The sequence below is a fragment of the Gossypium hirsutum genome, chromosome A01 (genome assembly GCF_007990345.1).
Source record: "Gossypium hirsutum isolate 1008001.06 chromosome A01, Gossypium_hirsutum_v2.1, whole genome shotgun sequence".
Lineage (NCBI taxonomy): Eukaryota > Viridiplantae > Streptophyta > Magnoliopsida > Malvales > Malvaceae > Gossypium > Gossypium hirsutum.
In genome coordinates, this window is record NC_053424.1 from 10,181,880 (window position 1) to 10,206,228 (window position 24,349).

The 24,349-nt window shown below is 33.2% G+C and overlaps 4 long non-coding RNA genes and 1 other non-coding gene across 7 annotated transcripts; 2 read left to right on the forward strand and 3 right to left on the reverse strand.

Annotated features, from left to right (window-relative positions):
• Positions 1 to 1,015: 1,015 nt before the first annotated feature.
• On the reverse strand, positions 1,016 to 3,592 carry LOC107916895 (uncharacterized). 3 transcript variants are annotated; one of them, XR_001689633.2, is made up of 5 exons: positions 3,308 to 3,592; positions 2,876 to 3,030; positions 1,761 to 1,903; positions 1,355 to 1,541; positions 1,016 to 1,267 (listed from the first exon to the last, which is right to left on the reverse strand). It is a non-coding gene; the product is annotated as an uncharacterized lncRNA (long non-coding RNA). The 3 variants fall into 3 exon arrangements; XR_001689632.2 differs by having other exon boundaries at positions 1,347 to 1,541; XR_005900186.1 differs by having other exon boundaries at positions 2,876 to 3,020; positions 3,308 to 3,591.
• On the forward strand, positions 1,188 to 1,985 carry LOC121205030 (uncharacterized). The gene is made up of 2 exons (XR_005900187.1): positions 1,188 to 1,323; positions 1,721 to 1,985. It is a non-coding gene; the product is annotated as an uncharacterized lncRNA (long non-coding RNA).
• Positions 3,593 to 7,781: 4,189 nt separating the features above from the next.
• Positions 7,782 to 8,675, reverse strand: LOC107916958 (uncharacterized). The gene is made up of 2 exons (XR_001689656.2): positions 8,358 to 8,675; positions 7,782 to 8,026 (listed from the first exon to the last, which is right to left on the reverse strand). It is a non-coding gene; the product is annotated as an uncharacterized lncRNA (long non-coding RNA).
• Positions 7,935 to 8,913, forward strand: LOC107916959 (uncharacterized). The gene is made up of 2 exons (XR_001689657.2): positions 7,935 to 8,078; positions 8,306 to 8,913. It is a non-coding gene; the product is annotated as an uncharacterized lncRNA (long non-coding RNA).
• A 14,962-nt stretch (positions 8,914 to 23,875) lies between these two features.
• LOC121207926 (small nucleolar RNA R71) lies at positions 23,876 to 23,982 on the reverse strand. Its single transcript, XR_005903021.1, has one exon. It is a non-coding gene; the product is annotated as a small nucleolar RNA R71 (small nucleolar RNA).
• Positions 23,983 to 24,349: the final 367 nt, after the last annotated feature.

Consider the following 24,349-nt stretch of genomic DNA (forward strand, 5'->3'; position numbering starts at 1 on the left):
AATTTCTAAAACATTAAGAGCACGTTTGGTTCGCTGTATTGGATTAGAGGCGTAATGGAATAGAGGTGTAATGGATTAGAGGTGTAATGGATTAGAGGTGTAATAGCAAATCAACTGTTTGGTTGAATGTAATGGAATAGAGGCGTAATAGTAATCTTGTGTTTGGTTGAATGGAATAGAGGTGTAATAGCATAATGGAAAAAACTAAAATGACTAGAATACCCTTAGCATAAATTTGTTTTGGTAAATGATTATTGTTATTGTTATTTAAATTTTAATAAGATTATTATTATCAATAATAAATAATTTAATCATATTTAAACATAATTATAATTAAATATATTATAATTTAATAAAATTCTTATATGAATTTACTAAAATTATAATATATAATAGTATAAAATATAATTTAAAATAATAATTATTAAATATAATTTAATAAAAAATATAATTTAATAAAATTCTTAATATTAAAATATTCTTATATGAATTTACTAAAATCATAATATATAATACTATAAAATATAATCTAAAATAATTATTATTAAATATAATTTAATATAAATATATAATTTAATAAAATTCTTAGTATTAAATATTCTTATACGAATTTACTAAAATCATAATATATAATACTATAAAATATAATCTAAAATAATTGATTTTGTGGATTTGATTAATTGATGACTTAATAATTATTATTAAAAAACCCATTTGAATAATATAGTGTGTTAAATATCTTTCTTTTTTTAAAAAAAGAAAACATGATTTGTTTGTAGCATTTTACTTTTTTTTTGTTTCGTTTGTTGAGATAATTTTTGTAGTGTTTATTATAATTGAACATAATTAAAAAATTAAAAAAGAATTAAAAAATAAACTCCATCAAACCTGTGAGCCATTCAAACTCCATCAAATTCTATTAGTACAAGACTCTTGTAATTCTACAATAACAAACACAATGATACTATTTATTTTGTTACAAGAAAATTGATCAGAAAAGATCTCTGCTTGGAAATGAAAATAATTTAGATGTAGATATTCAAACTCCAAATCTACTTGATAACACATAGTACATACTGAAAAAAAAATCAAGGACTAACTGATATTTAGGAAGAAGCTCTAGGTAAAGCACATTCTACATTTTTGGATATGTTCCCACAGCAATATCGGTATATTGATCTTTAGAAAGAAGCTCTAGGTAAAGCAAACAGTTCTAGTGCATTCAAGATGAACATGAAGGCAACATATTTGTAGAATGCAGGTCTTGCTGCAGAAGGACAAAGAAGCAACAGTAAGTCTATGATTAATCAACTTGCAAAAAATGTAAGTAACTTAGATGAACATACCAGGTTACCTTTCTCTCCACTTGGAATTATGCATTTAGTGGATTACATTTGTGCTTGTATGGTTCTTGAACACAACATGATTCCAACAAATTTTAGGCGCTACTTACCGCATGAATCACAAGTTACAAATGCATAAAACTGTAGATCCTTCGTGCATCCTTTAGCAGCTTCAGAAAAAGGGAGCAAGATCTCTGTCTACAAGTTTTCCAAACAGAACATATTTTAACTTGAAATGTAAGGCATGAACGATTATTTTTATATTTATTTAACACCATTAGCATGAAATCACATATTTTTCACAGCAGGAGATGCATGCTTCAATATAAATTTATAATCTGCATCAATGGCAAACTACTTACTGATTTAAAATGCAGAGTCCAATACTATATACCAGCGGAAAGAAGAAAATAATACCTGATGGCCATGGCATGGCACAATCCCAACTTGAATTGTCTGATAGTTAATGTTTTGGTCTCGGGATATCTTGTATCTTCATCATATTCACCTCTGGTAATATGCAAGTCAGGACAAAGTGTCTTCAAGTAATCTTGAACTTCCTGAAATTTTAGTCCGAATTAGCTGGGCCAGTGGTAATTTTAATAAGAAAAACAAAAACCGTAAAAGTTCAATTGGTAGAAATACTATGGCATAATTTCCATAAAGCTAAAGCTAACAAATCAGGTTCATTTGATTTGTTGTTGGCTATGCAAATAAGAGAAAAATAGCTTTTCAAAAGTGCTTTTAGAGCCATAAGCAATACTAAACAGATAGTAAACTCTTAAATTTTAGACCAAGCTTTTCAAAAGCATTTTTCATAAGCATTTTTTTGCAGCACTTTTCAAAAGCAATGAGAAACTAGCCCTTAGTGACTAACTTCCTACATGTTTCTAAGTTCAACCAAATATGTACTTCAATCCTACTTAATGCTATGCTACACGGACTCTTCTCGTTTTCTCAAAAGTGGCACATATGCCCTACACATATTCAAAGGATTGAGATAAAATCCTTCAAACATACGGAAAAGCTTCGGAAATTTTGAACATACTCATGTCAGAGTTGGGCACAAACTAGTATCTGACACGTGATTATACGCATTTCAGATCAAACATGACAGGAATCATTCTTTGCATGTATAAATGCAAGGTAGCAGCAATGGCTATTCGGATCAAAATTACAATTATCAAATAAAACAATTGCTGGCGATCATTTAAAATACTGATAATTCAGGTATGGTAGCTTCTGCTGCTTTTCCCAAATTCAAACTAGCAAATAATATCTCTTCGCATATTACAACTCAAAGAGAAAATAATTGGGCAAAAACATGAAATCCAGATTAAATTAGGCATAAATTTAGCATAACTACTACAAAGGAATGAACAATCCATAGTTCCAAAAAAGGAAGAGAAAATTAATATATTCAATTGCTTGCTGAGAAACATAAAACCCAAAGTGCTAAAGAACTGGAACCAAATTCAACTATGATTTCAGCTACAAAAAAAAATCCAGAAAGGAAAAGAAAGATGGGATACCTTGATGCAAAGATTACCAGTGCAAAAGACGTGTTGGATCATTCCAGGAACTAGCATGAACTTGAATTTGGGAGGGAGATCAGCCGCCCGATGGGGTATATGCAAATCCCCCAAAGCCAAAACCAGCACTATCTTCTTCTAATATCTACCAATAACTACAGCAATTTGATTCAGAAATTTTGAAAGAAACCCAAACAAGGAAACATGAGCATGAAAAGAAATTGTATAAAAATGATTGATTACCGGTGAAAGATTTGGCTTTCAATTTTGGGAATGAAACCCAAAAATGCACATAAAACACTATAAATCGGGTGAAATATCAAGTAGTTCCAGAAAAGAATAACTTCAAAATCATTTCTTCCTAAGCACCCAAGCACCGAAATATAAAATCAAACAATAAATCGTGAAATGGATGTGAGAAAAAGGGGTGACCTTGGAAGGATCGACTTTGGGGAAGCTTTTGACAACGTCGAGGACTCCGTCGATTACTTTGGGGAAGCTTTTGACAGCGTTGAGGACGAGGGCAGAAAATGGAAGAGAAAAAAGGGAAAGACGCGGAATGGGTAATCAGCGCTGAGGGGCCGTAATGCCTATTACGCGCAATCAATGTAATGGGGGAGTAACCGATTCGGCGGGGAATGGGAAAACAGCGAACCAAACAACCGTTTCCTGGTGGGCCTGCTGCATAGGGGGGGAATACGCATGCAGAGGGGGGGAAAACAGCAAACCAAACACGCTGTAATTATTTGCAACTAAGTTGATTTTAAGATTCATATTGTCTACTTAGATATCATTCAGAAAACCCATTTGTATAATTTGATTTTGCAGTGAACAAAATTCAAAACTTAATTAATTTACGAAAATCGACATCCAATTTTTCTTAGCAGAAAAATCATGCATATTATTTAGAGTAGTTAACTAAAACCATCATATTCCAAAACAAAAAATGTAAAGTCCGAAAGTTTATCCTACAGCTCAAAAGTCCATATTATAATTGTGAAGTCAAATTAAACCGTTTTATGCGAGAATGACCAATCTGAGCTCCCCAACATCGCCCAATCCTAAGTTTGCGATTACCTGAAATGATAAAATATTTGGATGAGCTAAAATCCCAGTGTGTGACTTGACCCACATACATAATAGATAGTAAAAATGCACAATTTACAGCATAATAGGGCAGATACACATGGCATGGCATGTTTAGCAATGCAAAATGTCAAACAGTTTAGATCTACCCCTATTTGCTACACACCATCTTCGTCCCACCCAACACACAAATTAGGTAAATTAATACCCAGCTATCCCACATATCAAATTAGTAGTCATGTGCCACTAAGTAATTATGCAGTCAAGCTGCTAGATACAATGCAGAGATACCACTAGAAACAAATATTGCAGATTAACTGCCATAAACAGATATTGCGGGTGAACCGCTAAAAACACAGATCGTGGTTTGCCAGAACTTCCTCCATATCATAATCAAATCCCACCTTAACACACATGCAAAGCATATTACATGTTCAAACTAACTCATATTAAACATGTCGCATACAAACTTAATAGTTCGAGAACATGTCACCAATACATACGAGTTGACAGAACAGAGGCATATTGATTAACTTATTTAAAGTTATGTACGGTGACATTCTCACACAAAAGATAAATATGAACAAGACTACGAATTTACATGCCTAACATGTTCACAGGAAAGTTTTCTTATAGTGACATACATAACAAATTAATCTTCAATCACTAGGCATAATCACATAACCAATTTCATCATTTTACCAAAATGTGCATCTGGCCCAAATCCCGACCCAACCAAAAATTAATCGAAATGGGCCTACACGCCTTACTTTTCTAACCTGTGTGGCCCACATGGCCAAGCACACACTCGTATGGCTCACACGGTCGTGTGACGTCGACTGTTAATTTTAATTTCTCACAATTTCACTGATTTTCGAGTTTAGAGTCACACACCTGACTATTTTTTGAAATGTTGACACTATAGTAGCAACCAAATTCTGTAGACAACAACCACAACTTAAACAATTAATGATCACTTACAAAGAATCAATCATTGCTTCCTAAAGCATTCGACCAATAGCAATAGGGCATTTGACCCTTTGCGAACTAAATTATCACAACCAGCCCCTAAACTTAGGCGTTTGATTACTCACCCTTAGAAGCAGAGGTTTCCAACGCACCTAAACCACTAGAGGAAAGTGCACCTCACGATCCTCACCTAATAGAATTATAAACCATATGAATAACACCATTAAACCAACAATCCTCTCAAGTGAAACGAAGCCAATACTACACCAAAACTTCAAATCACACACGGCTAACACCAATACTAAAGGCTAGCGACGAAACTAGGACAATACAAAATCAGGATGGAAAAAAATTGAAAAAATAAGGAAAATGGATAATACCAGAAGATAAAATCACCATGATGGAGAAAAAAAGTTTGCAAAAATCGAATAGGGTAAAATTGGAAAAGAAAATGACAGGGAAATTTCATCTGCAAAAAGAACATTGACGTGAAAACAAAATGGAAAAGTGAGGAAAATGGGGAACAACACATAAGGGAGGATTTTTATGAGTTGAGTTTTTTATCAAATTTAAAAAAAATACAAAAATAATATCCTAACATATCAAATTTATCAGTTAACACAACCTAGTGGTTCAGCGTTTGCATTTGACCCACATTCTAACAACATGGGCGATAGAACAATGGAAGAGAAAAAGTAATTTCACTTTTGCACACAACTAGATTCAAACTTGGGACAAAAGAAATTGCTAAGACCTTACCACTAAACGAGCAAACTCATTCTTGTCAACAATTAAACAAAAATTATAGATAAGCTAGGTGTGACTAACTAGATATAAGGATAAAAATAACCAAAATTCAAAGGAAGGGAAATCAAACACACATCCATAACACTAAACCACCGAACCAAATCAGTTTACTTGACATAATTTAACATTTCAAAATTTAAGAAACTTGGAGCATTACCTCTTAAGCTCAACCAAGTCCCGGGAAGGATTGTATAATTTAACTATGAAATGTTTTGATTATGATTGCTTGTATTATGATGTAATTCGATTAATAAATGTTGTCACTATTTCGATATTGACTGTAGCATCTTGTAACTCAAACCCAATGATTGGGTCGGGCGAGGAGTGTTACAAAATTTTTTCAAGCAGGTTTTCTTTTTGGCAGCTTCGACAACCGTACAAGTAGATGACAAAAAAAATTCATTGATTCCAGTACTAGTTACCCTGTAAAGAGCCATGTAGAGATAAGCCATAACCACGGACTAGAAGCCAAATTACCTCACCATATTTAAATTTGAGAAATATGGGAGATACATGCAAAGCATGAAAATGCTAGACTTGTATGCCATTGATATTTGTCCAATCATGTAGAGCATGTAAGCTCTAGAATATTTACCAAGCTCATCGACCATGTAACACTCCTCACCCAAATTCGTCACCGGAATAGAGTTATTACACATTTAAACATACATTTCTCATACATTTTTCCTTTTCAAAAATAAACCATTCTCAAACATACATCAAGTCCCTAATACGAGCCTACGAGATCCAAAGCATTCTTTCGAAATGGTTCGAGATTAAACCGATATCTCCGAAAATTTTTGGCATACTTAGAAAATTGTACAAAATACAGGGGACACACGCCCGTGTGGTCCGACTGTGTGTCTCACACGGCCAAAGACATTCTCATGTCACAGGCAGTGTGGACATTTGAAATAGGGTCACATGGCCGTGTCCTAGCCCGTGTCCGACCCCGTGTAACTCTCTGAATTGGGTCACACGACTAACCACATGCATATTTGACCAGCCTCTGTGCCCTTCAAAATGCCTCACATGCTCGTGTGCCAAGCCATGTGATAGGTCGTGCCAAACCTGTAGGGTATATTGACTTATGACACACAGGCAAGTCACACGCCCGTGTGGTTGGTCGTGTGGAGCATACTGACTTACTTTCTAATTAAACACCAGGGGACACACGGCCGTGTCACTTGACCGTGTGTCCCACACGGCTGAGACACATGCTCGTGTCTCTGCCCGTATAGACAAAAATAGGCTATTTAGCAAGCTATCTTTCTCACCCAATATTCATTCACCTACACCAACCAAAATTGCATATAACCACAACTTCAAATGTCATTTAAACTCATCCAAACCAAGTTCAATTCATGCTATATCAATACCAACAACTTCAAGGCACACAAGTATCACAATACGCTATTCAATTTCATACCAAATTCACATTCTCAAATCACCTAAATGGTCACTTTCATTTATGCATCACTTGGCCTAAAATCAAAAGCATACCAAATCTCAATTATCAACTATTTGATGCTCAAATTACCTCTAACGAACCATATTTCACGAGTACCGAAAAAGTGAATTTAAAGCCTCCATTTTAGGAAAACGAGTCCATAAATATTTATTAAAAATATTTATGAAGTTAGTTATGGGTTGAATTATATTTTGATTAGGTGAATTTAGTTTAATTAGAAGTAATTATTAAAAAGGACAAAATTGAATAGAGCGTAAAAGATTAATTTTAAAATATAGAAAAATGATAAGGGACTAAATCAAAAATTAAACCAAATTAGTGACATGTGTAAGATAGAGAATAAATATATGTGTATTTAAATTATTAGTACAAATATATGTTATATATATATTTACTTATTTATTAAGTAAAAGATATTTACTTATTATTATTATTATTTATCTATTAAATGAGATAATGAAAAATGTATGGTGTGGGATTAATACATGTGTACATGTGTGTATAAAGACATATGTGTAATAGGCCCATTTCGCCCGAGCCCATACCAAAACCAGAATAAAAAAAGCAAAATAATAAAATAATAAATAAAATCCTTGCATTCCATTTAACAAGTCCAAATAAGCCCAAATCAATAAAAACCCAATCCTAACCCATTACACAGCCCAAAACCTAACCCAAAACTTAGCCCATTAACTATTTTTAGAAATTGCAAACCCTAGGCCAATCTGCCCTTCCCATGCGCCGCAAACACCATCAGCAACGGCTTCCACGCGCGCCACGCTCCACGCCCACGAACGACTTCTCCATGCCATACACACCTGCAACAGAAAATAACCACAAGTAATGGACAGCAAATGACAGCAAATGACGGTGATGAAATTTGTATTTTTTATTTTATTTTATTTATTTATTTTTGTTTTTTCGGCTATAAAACCGAAGGAAAACGATGTAAATCGGATGGGGGGTTTTTTTCCCAGAAATAAGCACGCATACACACTTGATACACAAATTGAATAGAAAATTCGAAAATAATTGCAAAAATGTGATCTCAATTTCTTCATTTTTTTCTTTTGAATCTGTTTTATTTTTTTTTCTAGATTTTGCATGTGGTTCTTTTTTGCATAAGAAAGTAAAGAAGGGAGAGCATACCTTCAAAGAAGCCATTGGAAGCCGTATCTTCTTCTTTGAAATTGACGCTAATAGAACGATTTCATCGTGAGCTACCATCTACCAATTTCAATGGTGGATTGGTGGTGAGTGAACGGCAGATTGAAAAGGGGCAAATATCTAGGGTTTTCCCTTCCTTTTCCCTCATTTGTTTGCTGCGATGCTTAGATTTGTTTTAAGTGTTTTTCTTTTTTCTTTTTTTTTAATTGGCAAAAGGAGGTGACGTCTTATTCTTCTTCTTCTTCAAGCGTGTTTTTAGCGGGGAGGGATAATTCCGCGCTAGGTCCTTCTTCTTCGCACAGGCATTTAATTACACTCCATTTTCTTTATTTTGTTTTCAAATTCGGTTCTATTATTTGTGCATATTTGCAAATTGATCCGCACCACAACTCAGTGTTTTGGGACCTGGATTATTTCCATTTCTAGTCCCTGTGCATTCGCATGCGTGGCGCGCGTGTCCTAATTTTAACCTCACTGACTTATTTTATTTGTAAATTGTCTCTTTTATTTTAGTTCAATTTAAATTAAGTTTGTATGACTTATTATCTTGAAATTCATTTAATATTTTTATATATGTGTTGATCTATTTTAATAATTTTGTTTTCTTTTTTTCTTTTTATTTTTATTTATATAATTATGTTGAAGTTTTTTTTTATTATTCTATAATTTTAACATTTTGCATGGTATTCGGTTCAAATCTTTTTATGGGCTTGAACTTATATTATTGAATCTTTTATTCATTCTGATTTTGAAAATCCATTTAGTTTTTTATATGTGTGTTAAATTATTTTGATAATTTTTTTTACTTTATGTTATAAAATCATTATTTTGAAATTTATTTTTATATCATATTATTTTAACTATTTATATAATATTTTGTTTAAATATTTTTTGTGTATATTTATACGTAAATTATTTTAATGGAGTTTTTTTTAAAATACTTATTGTTTTAAGATTCACCTAATATTTTTATGTATATGTAAAACTATTTAGGAATTTCATTTTTGTGCATATAAAATTACTATTTTAGAATTCTTCTTTATATTATATTATTCTAATAGTTTATATAGTATCTCATTTAAATGCATTTATTTATATTTGTACATATATAATTTATAGGTTAACTTAATTTTATATGCATTATTAATTTCATGCTATTTTAAATATATAATTTTTTAAAAATAAATCTATTTGTATATATAATTATGTTGTTAAAATATATTACGTATATAACTTATGATAAAGTTAATTTAATCTTATAATTTATATTTTAATTCCATGATATTTTATATAATTTCTACTTATATTCCCTTTCAAATTTTTTATGTACATAATTTTTTCTTTTAAAAAAACATATATTATTATTTCTTTGTTAGTTAAGATTCTTTCATGTATATATAGTTTTATTGTATATTGGTTTGTTCATCTTTCATGTATATCGTTTATTCTTTGTTATGGTATTATATCTTCATTATATATTGTTTTATTGATTTTTATTATTGAATGTATATTAACACCTTTAAATATATAGGTTTGGTTTTTAAAATATTCTTGCATGTTATTAACTCCAAATTTCTTCTTTCATAACGTTTTATTTTAATATTCAATTACATATTATTAGTTTTCTTTTTATATATGTATATCATTTCAAATCCAATCATGTGTTGTTCATTTTGTAAATTTTCATATATTTAATAGTTTTCAAATTATTTCCAAATTGTTTTGTGTACTATGTGTCGCTTTAGTTTTCATGTTATTACATGTATTATTGCTTTATATTGATTATTAGCCTTTTACACTATTATTTAAATTATGTTAATTTGTTCTTTTGTTTACTTGTATAATATTTCGTATAGTAATCCATGTTGGTAACTTTGATTTTTTCTATATTGTTGTATCGTGATTCAAATTTTAGTATTTTGGTTGATATTAATTGTTTCGTTGTTATTTCAAGAAAAATAAAAGCGTTTTGAGCAAATTCTCAATTTTTCTTATCATTCAAAAATTCTGAAATAAGGCAATATCCCAAATTTGGGAATTCGAGAAATCGTGCTCAATCGTGCTGGGTATGATTTTTCGGTGAACTAAATATTTGGGATAACCTTTTATAATGTTAGTGTACGAGTTTTTTTTGAAAGTCAAAAAATCGATCGTATTCTTGAAGGTATAAAGGATCGTATCTAATCGTGCTGGGTATGATGCTGCATATATTTGAAACGAGAGAATTTTGACAGCAAACTTGAACTATTCACACATTTTAAAGAATCATGCTTTGAAAGATCTTTTTCTTAAAATCTTTGATATAAGGATAGCATCGAATCAATTTGGTACCAATTTTTGGACGTAATGAGGGTGCTCATCATTCCTCATACGTAACCGGCTCTCGAACCCATTTTTAAATTTTTGTGGACTAGAATTGTTTTAAAATGTTTTATTAGGTGATCCAATCACACTTCAACAAAAGATTGGTGGCGACTCCACATTTTTGGTTTTAAAAAAGTCGATTCCCGTTTTTTTTCCAAAAATAGCAATGGTTTCGACAACATGTATTATTGTTATTTGTTATTATATAGATATTTTATAATTAAATATTAATTAAGTAAATAAAATGAAATAAAGAAACAAAAGAAGAAGAATAGAAAGTTACAGAGAAAGAAACATGAAAGAGAGTAAGAAAGAAGAAAAGAAAAAGGGAAAATTGAAGGTTAATGACTTAAAGCTTGATTGGTAAGTTGATTTAGTTCTTTTTCTTGTGATTTTTATCTGTATGGAATTCTAATTCAAAGTTCTACATGTATGAGGTTAATATGAAGAAAAATAATAAATTTTTAGATGTTTATTTAGATAAATAATTTGAGGATTTATGGGTTAATTTGATAGAAATTTAAGTTAGAAGTGAAAATTGAGTGAATTGTTAAAAGAATTTTAAGTTAGGTTTAAGTAAGGACTAAATTGAAAGGAGCTCAAAAGTTATTTTTTTGATGAATTTTATGAGCTAGAAATTATTAATGAGATGATTAAATGAAAATATGAAGATTAAGTTCAAGAAAAAGATTGGTTATGGAAAAAGGACGAAATTGGAATTTTTGTAAAAGTTTGATAGAAAGTGGAAATGTGAGTTATGAATTAGTGTATTGATAAATTTTAATTGTATAATTGTTCGTAGCTAACGTAGCACCGGAATCGTCATTGAATAAGAAGGGAAAGGAAAAAGTGATCGAGGAGTAGCTCGAGAAAATATCGGTTTGTATTATCATAATTCAAGTTTAATTTTAATATATGTGTATGGAATTTGAATGTGAGGTAAGTAGTGATATTTGAATTGAATGAAAATTGGATTTGATTGATGAATGTATACATGTGTGAAATTGAATTGTATAATGAGTTGTGGAGAATTTGAAATTGTGATTGAATTGTTATTGCAGTGGACTTGAATTCGAATGATTACGATCAACTGAAAGTGAAAGTGATATGAATATGTGATTTTGATACCCTATTAACTAGTCGGGCTAGGGTGGATATAGTTGGCATGCCATAGGATAGGAAGAGTTCAAGGATTCTTCGACCTTGAGTCGATGAGACACTTGGTGTGTCATATTTACTTTGGATAGATTCGATGAGGCGTTGGTTGCCATACTGGTGTGTTTGGTTGGATCCATGTATCCGCCAAAGTCCGAGTCATGTTAATAGGGGAAAATAAGTGAAATAATAAAATTAAATGAATTTGGTTAATTGAGCTATTGAATGAAATGAGAAAGTGATATTGTATGATGGAATGTGAGATGAAATTTGTAAAGTGATTGAAGGCATGAACCAAAGGTTTATGAAGTGTTTATATTTGAAATGTGAATTGAATAATTATAAGTGGTTGAGAGATGAATCAAAGGTTCATGAGTTATTTGAAATCTCATTGATGATTTATTGGATCTATCATTGGAAATGATATAATGGAAATATGATAGTTTAGTATGAATTTATATGTATGATTTGTATGAATGATTTGCTAATTATCTATGTATATTATGATATTTTATTGTTGTTATAATTTGAATTATGATAATAGCACTGAGTATTTCCAATACTCAGTGTAAGGTTGTTTTCCGTCCGTAGGTTAGGTAAAGTTGAAGTTCAGTCAAGCATCCAAGTCAATCTCGACCTCAGCTCAATTTTGGTGATGCATCTATCTTTTAGAAATGTGGCATGTACTAGGTTTGGTGTTTGTCACTTGTAAATGTTTTATATTTTGAATGTAAATGTGGTGCATAATCCTTAAGAGGTAATGAAATGAATGAATGAGAATTTGCTAAGTTTGAAAGGTTTGATGAATGTTATTTGATCAAGATATACAAGTAAATGTTTTGGGCATGAATAGGGTGTGTTTAGTATGTGAAAATAGCTTTAAAATGGTCAAAAATTATGTTTTCACATAGCCAAGTCACATGGGCGTGTGCCTAGGCCGTGTGGAAAAGTCTGAATTGGCTATAGGTTAGTTCCACAGCCGTGTGAATAAGTCAGAATCTACCCACGGGCAGGCCACACGGGCATGTTCCAAGCCACACGGGAGTGTCCCAGGCTATACGGGCATGTGCCCTATCTTCAAGGAAAAATTTCTAAAGTTGTCAATTTAGTTCCGAATCACTTTTAAAACATATATTGGGCCCCATAGGCTTGTATTAAGGACTTTAAGATGAAATTTGATAAGAATTGATTTGGAATGTAAAGTTTATGACTCGATTTTGTATAAATGTTAGTGTATAAGTCCGGTAATGCCTCGTAGCCCTATTCCGGTGACAGCTTGGGGTTAGGGGGTGTTACATTACCGATTCACAAACAACCCTTTACCACAAGCATTTACATAGCAATTACCAAATGCATAACAAAGGACATTTGCATATATATATACACAACCAAATCAACCAAAATAAGCCAAGTCACATGGCTATATACTTAACAAACATTTATCATTTACAAGCCAATTCAAATGGCTAAATCCATTACCAAACTATATACCAAAATGACCATAACTCTTATACATGCCATATAACCAAATACATAAGCTCAAAAGTACCAAAATGGAAGCTCAATAGTGTGATGCAATCTCCAACGACTCCCAATCCGAGCTAGCTTCGTTAATCACTATAAAACATGGAAAAGTAAACAGAGTAAGCTATAAAGCTTAATAAGCTCGTATAATTAATAAGTAAAACTCACTATTCATTTATCAATCAAGTAATATGAACATAATATACTACAAAATCATTAAATCATAAGGTTAATAAATATTCAATCACATAAGTAATCATGAACTCACATCTTTCATAGGTTCAATGCTCATATAGTTTTCGTACATACCTGTGCTGATACGTATCTCTCTCTCATCATTTCATATCTTTGATATAACCGTTGAACCATTTGGAATTCTATCGGATACTCGGGAGTCTCGCACCCTAAGTGCCAATACATAGCCAAAGCTATCTCAATCTCATATCTCATATCTCATATAATGCTCACTCTCGAGCTATCTACGGGTCTACTTACACAAGCTGACGGTCATGACATAGCTACATGGTGCTGCTCACAGAAGCTGACAAGAATCCAAAACACATGCCGAATAACACAACCACCGCTAGGACGTACGGACCAGCACCCAAATCACATAATCTCTGATGACATGTCATTCATATCGTAATCTATTTCTAAGGTTCAATAGGGATTTCTCATTGTCGAATCTTCGTCAAACATTTTCGTACAATCATATTCATCAACAATTCAAATATAAAGCATTAAACACAATTACAATAATTCTTATTAACATACGAACTTACCTCGATTCACAAAAACAACAAAATGAATCGACCAGTCCGATACTTTATTTTTCCCCCGATCTAGATTTGAACTTCGCTTTTCTTAATATATATGTATTCAATTATCAATTTATTCAATTTAACCCAAAAATGTATATTAAGGCAATTTTACACTTTTTCCCCTAATATTTCAACATCTTTACAATTTAGTCCTTAGCTCATAAAAATAAAAATTCATACAATTAAGTCTCTACCCATGCTAGCCTAATTTTCCTTATTATCATAGCAGCTCATATTTTTCATTTAATCCACATTTCTACCATTTCACATTTCACAATTTAATCCCTAATTGACAATTTTACCAAAAATCTCTTAACAAATGTTGTTTATCTAACAACAACCATTTATTTTCTATCATCAAACATCAAAATACACCTATATTCATCAATGGAAAAACCCTAAACCTTTAACATTTTTGCAAATTAATCTGTAGGCTAGCTAGATTAAGCTGCAACGATCTCAAAAACATAGAAATAATTAAAAACGGGACAAAAATCATACCTAATTGCAAGAAATGAAGTTGCCGAAACTTGAAAGCATAAAAATGGCTTCTCAAGCCCTAAAACTCAGTTGTAGAAGATGATATGAGCACAAAATTTTGTTTTGTTTTATTTAATTAACCTTTATTTACTAAATACCAAAATTAACCTTTAAAATTATTACAAATTTCAAAAATACCAAGCCAATATCATCCACTATCTAATTAATGGGCTAATTACCACACAAGGACCTTCACTTTAAGGTTCTATAGCTATTAGATACCTTTAGCTAATAGAACTCAAGTTTTACACTTTATGTGATTTAGTCTTTTTTATCCAATTGAGCATTCAAACAATAAAATTTCTTAACAAAATTTTCACACAATCATACTATCATGCTGTAGACATTATAATAATAATAATATAATTATTTTGACCTCAGATTTGTGGTCCCGAAACTACTATTCTGATTCGACTAAAAACAAGCTGTTACAGACCACTCTATGGTTAGTTGAAGACTGCTCGAGTAGTGTTTTGAATCAATTGAATGAAACAAGACACCCATTAAGATCTTTCTTCTATTCAAGAACTGCAATCAATAGTCCATAAAGTAGTAGCAGCACCAGGAATATGTGTTCTCTTGGTATCACGTATCCATAGACTTGCTAAAAGAATTAATATTTACATTGTAATCAAAATAGAATTTGATAATAACAAAATCTAATAATAATGTGAGTAAATATTTTGTCGTGGTTGTAGCTTGAGAAGCTATGTATTAATTTTGGAATCTTAATGAAGACATTTTGGTAGGGAACATTAGGTAGGAAAATTTAAGATTGAGGAGAGAATTTAGAGTTCAAGTTTAGAGTTAAAAATAATGAAGAGAAAATGATTATATTGGGTGTCAAGGTCCAACCGCCAAAATTTAATTCAAGTGGTTGGGCCTATATGAAATAAATATTTTGTCAATATAACTTTGATACTTATGAATGTCGAAGTCAAGCTAAAGACATTAATACTAATAGATGGAGACTTGTAATCAATATCTTTAAGATTGAGGAGAGAATTTAGAGTTTATGTTTAGGGTTAAAAATAATGAAGAGAAAATAGTTATATTGAGTGTTTATGAATGTCGAAGTCAAGCTAAAGACATTAATAATAATAGATGAAGAGCAGTAATCAATAATCTTTAGTTGGAACTCCATACATTTTCTTGAATTGTACTTCTTCAACACCAAATTTGTAGATATCGATAAAAAAAAACCATGTAACCCTTAAAAAAATACATGGTGAGAAATTAAAAACAAAAGCTCGACAAATGGACGCTTTTATTGACAGTTGAGAAGAAAACAAATTTTCTATTGACTTTAAAGGTGAATTTATATTGGTGCCTATATTATTTATAATTAAAGAAAGAAAATGTTAACTGAATTGACATATGACAACCTGGACAAACCAACTGATGTGACATTTTGTTATTGGTATATTCGTAGATTGAATAGAAAAGATACCATAGTTTAATTTGGATGAAATTCGATTGGTGGCGATATCAGTGAAATTTGACATTTGATGCTATAAGTACCTAGTCCTTTCATATCTCTAACAGCGTCATAGTTATGGTTTCATTTAAACTTCTCAAACAGTTTTTCTGGGCTACAATTTTTCCAACTAAAATCTTTATATATATACTTTTGAACCGCAAAATCATCTCTTCGACCCAATTGTGGTGGTGTGCTAAGGCATGCCGACCACAATATTGTCTATATCCATGATTCAAACACTGCTCAACTATTGGCTATAAAAAATTGGGTTGGGAATGTTTGTCAGCTGACAATGGAGATTGATTGTTGAATGGATATAATATGGACATTCTTGAAGATGGCAGTCTTTATACGAAACTGATTTGGTGTTGGGAATTGTAACCATAAGGAAGGTCAGTTCCTCTAAAACTTTGAGAGATTGCAATGGTTTTGCTTGCTTTAGCAAAAGCTGGTACGAAATAGATATGAGAATTTCATGTGCTGGTGGGATTATGATCTCCCTCTCAGTTAGCTGTCTTTGTTTTGTTTCTTTAATTGTAAGCTTTTATGGTGTATACGTTCTTGTGATGAGATATCTTTGTTATGGTCTCTATTTGTATTTCTGTGTGATCACATTGATTATAAGGGTGAAATTATGTGGGTCAACTAAAATATATAACGTAAATATCTATTTTAAATCACTAGTAAGTTTTTTTAATAGTAGTTTGAGTGTAATCAATTTGAAAAATTAAATCAACTCAATATTAATATTTTTAATGATTTAATTTTTTAAGCACACTTTAATAATTCATAATAAAAAATAAACCATAGAATCTATTTTCAATGAAAAGTTGTAAAAATTATAAGTAGAGAAATAACTACTTATCAATTAAAGTAGAATATTTTAAATTCTTTTTATTTTATTTTATTTTTTTAATATTATATTTATTTAAATACTTTAGCTTTAAAATTTTAGAAATACATTTATCAAACAATCTAATAGTATTCCATACTTAATTTTAAAAAATATATTAAATAGATTTTATAAATTAAATTAAATACTTAATTAATTAAATGAGTTGTTTGGGGAACATTAACATTCCATATTGATTACAATGGAGAGCACAGAGTGCGAAGGTGGCGATGAGGGTGATTTGGTGAATCGCTCAACAAAGAAAGTACGAATTCGGCAAATAGAGGAAGATCAGGATGTTGTAATGGATACAACACCAGCCGCTGAAAAGGTCCTTTCTTGGAAAGACTGACTGGTAAGTACGGGACTCCAAACAGATGAGAGAACGACAACTTCGAATGGGTTGGATGGAGAAGAAGAATTCGAACTATTAGAGGAGGATGTGGAGCGCTTGTCGGTCAACGGTATTCCTTCGATTAATTTTTCAAAACACGTAAACCAAATCCTTATCAAACACATGGAACACACAGTAGTAGTCAACCTTTTGGGAAGAAGTATAGGGGACGTTGCACTTCAAAACAAGGTTTTTTTTCACTCTGAAAATCACCCAAACCATTCCATTTAATGGATGTGGAGCACGACTAATATTTGGCCAAATTTAAAAACTCGAAGGATTACGAGAGGGTCTTGTGTCATGGTCCCTGGGTCGTGTTTGGGCAGTACTTAACAGTACAGTCATTGACTATGGATTTTAATCCAGCTCAGCCGTATCCAAGCACAGTTATGGCATGGATCCGACTTCCTGGGTTACCTGGGCATATGTATAAGCTGAAAATCTTGCAGGAAATAGGGGGATGATCGGGAAAGTTGCAAAATTGGATTTCAATACAGACAATAGTGTTAGAGGGAGGTTTGTAAGAATAGCAGTGTTCATCAATTTGGATAGGGCTTTGATCACTCAGGTCTTGGTAAACGGAGTTATTCAGTAGATTGAATATGAATACTTACTGACCATTTGTTTATTGTGCAGCCACTATGGACATATGAAGGAGATCTGCCCTAAAGGAGTGACGGGATCGAAGGAATTTGGCATAGGCATTATAAGGAATATGAGAGAACAGAGGCAAAGTTCAGGGGTAAATAAAGAAGAGGCACCGCCAAATCCAGAAACTTATAGGCCGTGGATGCTTGCCGAGAGGTGGGGCAGACACACGGTGAGAATTGGAAGGAAGGACGGTGGTGAGATTCAGGCATAATTGGCGAACAACTCTAGGTTCCAGGTTTTTGAAAACCTAGTTGGCGAAGGAGATTTGCAGGTTCATGTGGTTGGGTCAAAAGTGGACCTAGGCCAAGGAGTTTTAAGCCCTTTAGTGTTAAGCCCAAGAAGGGAAGAAAGCCCTTCGCACATAAGCCAAACCTAGCGGCAAAAGGCTGGGTTAAGCTTGGCTAACCAAGCATCGGGCCACCTTTAGATTGCAAGTAAGTTTGGGCTAAAGATCGGTGAAGCCAAACTAAGACAATGACCTTTGGCTCTAGAAAAAGGCAAGTCAGTGGGTACAAAGTCACAAGGTTTGGACCAACATCAGCCCATGGGAACAAGGCTGGAAAACGGAGGGTTAGGCCACGACAAGGCCCATTTTAGAAAACATGGGTAATATTGGAGTACCTTTGGTGGACTGGGTTAATTTCATTAAGCAAGGCCCAAGAGAAGTGACAATTAGAGATTTAGGGAAAGAAGTCGAACCTGGAGATCAGAGGAATGTGGCTCTCATGCAAATCAGTGGACCTTGAAGAGAACGTCTAAGGGTTTTTGACTAGCACTGACCAGTCGATGAGCATAGAGCACACGGGGAAGCAGCGAAGCAAAGAACCCAGCGAGGGATGCTCCTATGATGGCGTTTCAGGGGTTGTCACCTATCATAATAAGCAACTAAGGATAAGGGATTTGTAGGAAATCTTAGCGATTCCAACGGTAGGTGTTTTTGACGACACAAAACATTTGGTGGTTTTTTTTAAAGAGAACATCCGGCGTAAAACTAGGGAGACCATACAAAGAAGCAGAATCAGAACAAGAGGACATCCAATAGAATTTTCTTTGATGCGAGGTAGTGTGAAGGCCAATGGTAGCCGAAAAGGCAGGAAGCTCAATAAAGTCATTAAGGAAAAAGGTAGCTCTTTAAGGCTTCTCCTTCAAAACTCCCACTTGTCGAATCAGTTAGCAATATGGTCAAGTTACTACAAAGCCAGCTCTCGCTGGGGTTGGTGAACAAAGTTCCCAAAGTGATGGATTAAAAGTCAGGAGAGCAGGTAGGAGCTGGTCAGTAACTGTGAGGACTTTTATTCATTTACCGTGCTTTTTAATAATGAACTCTTCACTTTCAATTTTTTCTTAGAATTGTCAAGGATGTGTGAGCAATAAGTTTCCTCACATTTTTAGAGAATATAATATGAAGCATAAGCCAAATATTGTTAGCTTGTTAGAACCAAAAGTCAGTGGCCACAAAGCTGATGAGATAATTGCAAAATTAAGGTTGTACTACTCATATCGAATAGAAGCTAGAGGGTTCTCAGGGAGAATCTAGATTGGTTGGAAAAACTTAGTTAGTCTTGAAATTATCTAAAACCACACTCAATTCATCCTAGTATGAGTTTCTTTTAGAATCCTCATACAAACGGTTCTAATTGTTTTCGTGTATGGAAGCCCAAATGGAATAAAGAGAATATTACTATGGAAAGCATTAAAAGAGACTATACTTACCACCATTGTCCCTTAGATGGCAGTAGGTAACTTCAACCCTATTCTATCTAGGAATGATAAAAAAAAAGAGGAGGTACTATTAAGAGACGATGTCCTTACTTTGAGGAGTTTTTTAAAGCAAACAACCTATATGATATGGGATTTTGAAGGCCATCCTTCACATGACAAGGAGAAGGGGTGCTTGAAAGGCTAGACCGAACACTTAGTAATGCTTCTTAGATTCAAACTTTTCTAAAGTTCTTAGTGACACATCTATTTAGAATTAAATTTGACCATCAACCTCTACTAATTGACCTATGCTTAGAATTCAACGTCGCAAAAAGACATCCCTTCCAGTTCTTGATGGGTTCAACATTAGAGTTTCTCGAGTACTATATCCTAATTATGGGAATACAATAGGGATATGTCTAACACTCCGGAAAAGCTTACCATGGTACTAAAAGAATGGAACAAAAAAATTTACGGACATATTAGAGCCCGTAAGCAGGAATTAGTGCAATCCTTAAGTAAGATCCAGCAAAAATATGGAAAAGGATGAATTTAGACACACTAATACAAAAAGAGATGGAGATAACAGAGGAGTTTAAATAAGTGCTTAACCATGAAAAGCTACTTTAGAAGCAAAAATCAAGATGTGAATGGCTTAAGTCAAGAGACAGGAACACAAAGTTTTTTCATAGTAGGACAATCCATAGACAAAAGGTCAACTACATCAATGCACCGTAATGCGAGTAGAGATTGGCTATATGATCCAGATGATATTCAATTAGAAGAAATAAGGTATTTCTAAAAGTTATATGGAGAAAAGCCAAACAGGACAGACGACTTACCCCCTAACCGTTTTCCCCAACTAGGACAAAAAGATAGATTTTTTAGGGAAAGAAGTCTCAAATGACGAAATTAAAAATGCCCTTTTTTATTTGGCTCCTTTAAAAGCCCTAGGAAGTGATGTGTACCATGCTTTCTTCTTCTAAAACCAATGGAACAATACTGGGAGTGCAATTTGTGACTAGGTCAAAGACATTTTCAAAGGAAAGCCTATTGATCTTGAGTTAAATAATACACTTATCATGGTTATACCGAAAAGTAGCTCAACTTGAGGAGATATCTCATTTTAGACTCATTAGTCTCTACTTAGTTCTTTATAAGTTAGTTATGAAAATTATAGCCAACAGGCTCAAGATGGTATTCCCAAATATGATTTCACAAGAACAAGTCAGGTTTATTACTGGTCGGAATATTTCTAATAATATTATCATTACTCAAGAAGTCATTCATTCCATGCGAGGGAAGAATATGAAGTGAATGAAAATTAAAATAGATCTAGAAAAATCCTATGATAAGGTCTGCTAGGACTTTATTGAAAACTTTATTCAAGCAGCAGGTATTCCAGGCTTTCTACTAAATGTAATTATGTCATCTATCTCGACGTTTACTATGCAAGTTTTGTGGAATGGCTATCGCAGGAAGGCTCACTTTAGCACAGTTAGTTCTCTTCTCTATCCCAAATTATTTTATATAGTCCATGCAAGTCCCAAAAGGAATATGTAAGGAGATTGAATAACTGGCAAGACGATTCATTTGGAGATTTAACATCGAAACCCAAAAAATGGCACTAGTTGATTGGGGATCTATATGTCAACCTCGCAAGTGTGGCGGTTTGGGCATTTGACGACTAAAGGATCAAATTGCCTCTTTCCTACTGAAGTTAGGTTTCAACCTTGTCTCTAAAGGACATAGTCTATGGGTACGAGTCCTATGTTCCATATATCGAGTGAAATAGATGGTCCCTGAAAATATTATGTGTGAAAATTGCTCACCAGTTTGGAAAGGAATAGCGAAAGTATGGTCATTACTAAAAGAAAAGCTATGCTGGTCTAATGGAATAGATTCAGCAATATGATGCTGAAAGGACCCCTAGGTTCTAAAAATAGGCCAGTGATAAACCGTAATTTATACATATTTTTACCCCATGTTTAATGTATTTTATGGATGATTTCCCATTAAAATTGGTGAATTCGATGCTCCTAATGCTTTAATTTCATGTTTTATACTTAGGAGAGCATAAGAAAGCAAAAGGAAGGAGAAACAGGCCAAAAACGGAAAAAATAGGCTAAAGTACAAAATCAACACGGCCTGGACCGCCTCACACGGGCAGACCACACGGCTGTGTCAATTTTGCAGGCTCGAGTACAGCCTGAAGTAATTGAACACGGGCGTGTCCCTGTTGAGCCCAAGTTGAGTCCAATTCGGCAAAGGCTAATTTTGAGGGCTCTTAGGCATTCCAAAGCCTATAAATACAAAAAGAGACACAGAGAATAGGGGGTAAGGAATTACTCGAAGGAAGCCGATTGATCCATCTCAGGAGCCGGATTCATCATCAAGACTAAAGATCTCCCCTCAATTTCCCCTCAGAAGATTTGGGTTTTCTTTATGTTTTGTATTCTTTATTATTCTGGGATGTTTTCTTATTTAGTTATAAACTAAATCCCCTAAATACCTAAGGGGAATGAAACCTAAGACGAATCTTGTTATCATTTTCTCAATCGTATGATAAATATTTAACTTGTTCTTAATTATGTGTTCTTAATTCTTGTTTTGATATCCCAGGATACTGATTCAAGATAAGCTCTTATTCAGAGGAGGAATAGACCCTGTCTAAGAGTACATCTATCATAATTAAGTGGAGTTAATTGTGCGCCTAGAAATAGGGTGACAAGATTTTGCCGGATTAAGGTGAAACCTAATAAGGGGATCCATAGATCGAGTTAATGCAACCCTAGAGTGTTAATTAGAGAAAAGTCTCGGTTAGTCAATCTAAGGATTAGACGTTATTAGTCTTGAATAGGGATAATAACATAACTTAGGGATCTCTAAGGAACAAGTTGAATGAATAAATCGTCCGATTCAAAGCCAGAATAACAAGTAAAGTCTAGGTGGATTTTTCCTTAGGTATTGTCTTAAGTCAATCGATTTTCCCCAAAAGCAATTCCCCAATTCTTTTCTCTGTGAGTTTTTAGTTTAGATAATTAGTTAATTAAAACAAAAACCTCTCTATTCTTAGGTTAGATAATAAAAAGACAGTCACTACTAGTACTTTTAGTTCCTTCGAGTTCGACAATCCAGTCTTGCTAAAACTATACTACTGTTCGATAGGTACGCTTGCCTTCATCGCGATAATAGTTAGTTCAAGAATGAGTAATTATAAATATTTAAAACCTATCACGAAATCACGCGATCAAGTTTTTGGCGCCGTTGCCGGGGAACTAAGATATTAGGAATGCTCAATTTTTATTACTTTAGCTATTTATTTTTCTTGTAATTTAATTTAATTTAATTTATTATTATTATTTATTAATTTACTTTTTTCCTCTCTTGGCAGGTTTTTATAGTTTATGACTAGAAGAAACCCGTCAGAACCATTACTTTTTGACGAAGAAATCAATCGTACAATTCGCAGAAATCAAAGAGAAATAAGGTGAAGTTTACAATGCACAGAGAACAAGTAAGAAGAAGATACTCAACTCCCAACCGAAGAGATGGCTGAAAACCAAGGCAATCAGCTACCCCTTGCAATTGCGGCTAATCAAAATCCTGCTTCACGCACTATGTATGATTATGTTAAACCTTCCTTAACAAGAACTGAATCAAGCATAGATAGAACGTGTAGCTGCAAATAATTTTGAATTCAAACCTAACACTATTCAAATGATACAGCAATTTGTTCAGTTTGATGGTTTGCAGGATGAGGATCCTAACGCTCATTTAGCCAACTTCTTGGAACTATACGATACATTTAAAATCAATGGCGTTTCTGATGATGCCATACGTCTTTGGTTGTTTCCCTTTTCATTGTGGAACAAAGCTAAATAGTGGTTGAACTCGTTACCACGAGGGTCAATCACTACTTGGGAACAAATGACTAAAAAATTCTTACTAAAATATTTTTCGCCGGCTAAAATGGCTAAATTACGTAATGATATCTCTTCTTTTGTGCAGATGGATTTAGAAACACTCTACGATGCATGGGAGAGATACAAGGACTTACTGAGAAGGTGCCCTCACCATGGGTTACCGCTTTGTCTCCAAGTACAAACATTCCACAATGGTCTGAATCCTTCGACTCGGCAAATGGTTGATGCAGCTGCTAGTGGAACCATCAACAATAAAACACCTGAAGATGCCTATGAGTTTATTGAGGAGATGTCACTGAATAACTATCAGTGGCAAGTCATGAGGACAAAGCCAACGAAAACATCCGGAGTTTATAACGTCGATTCGATCACCATACTCTCTAATCAGGTAGAACTATTAAATAACAAGATTGATGGTTTTTTTTAGTTTTTCACAGGTTCACCCAATAATGCAGTGCGAAGTAAGTAGCAGTGGAACAAGCCATTCAGAATACCAACCTTATGGCCACAACATGGATAACGAGCA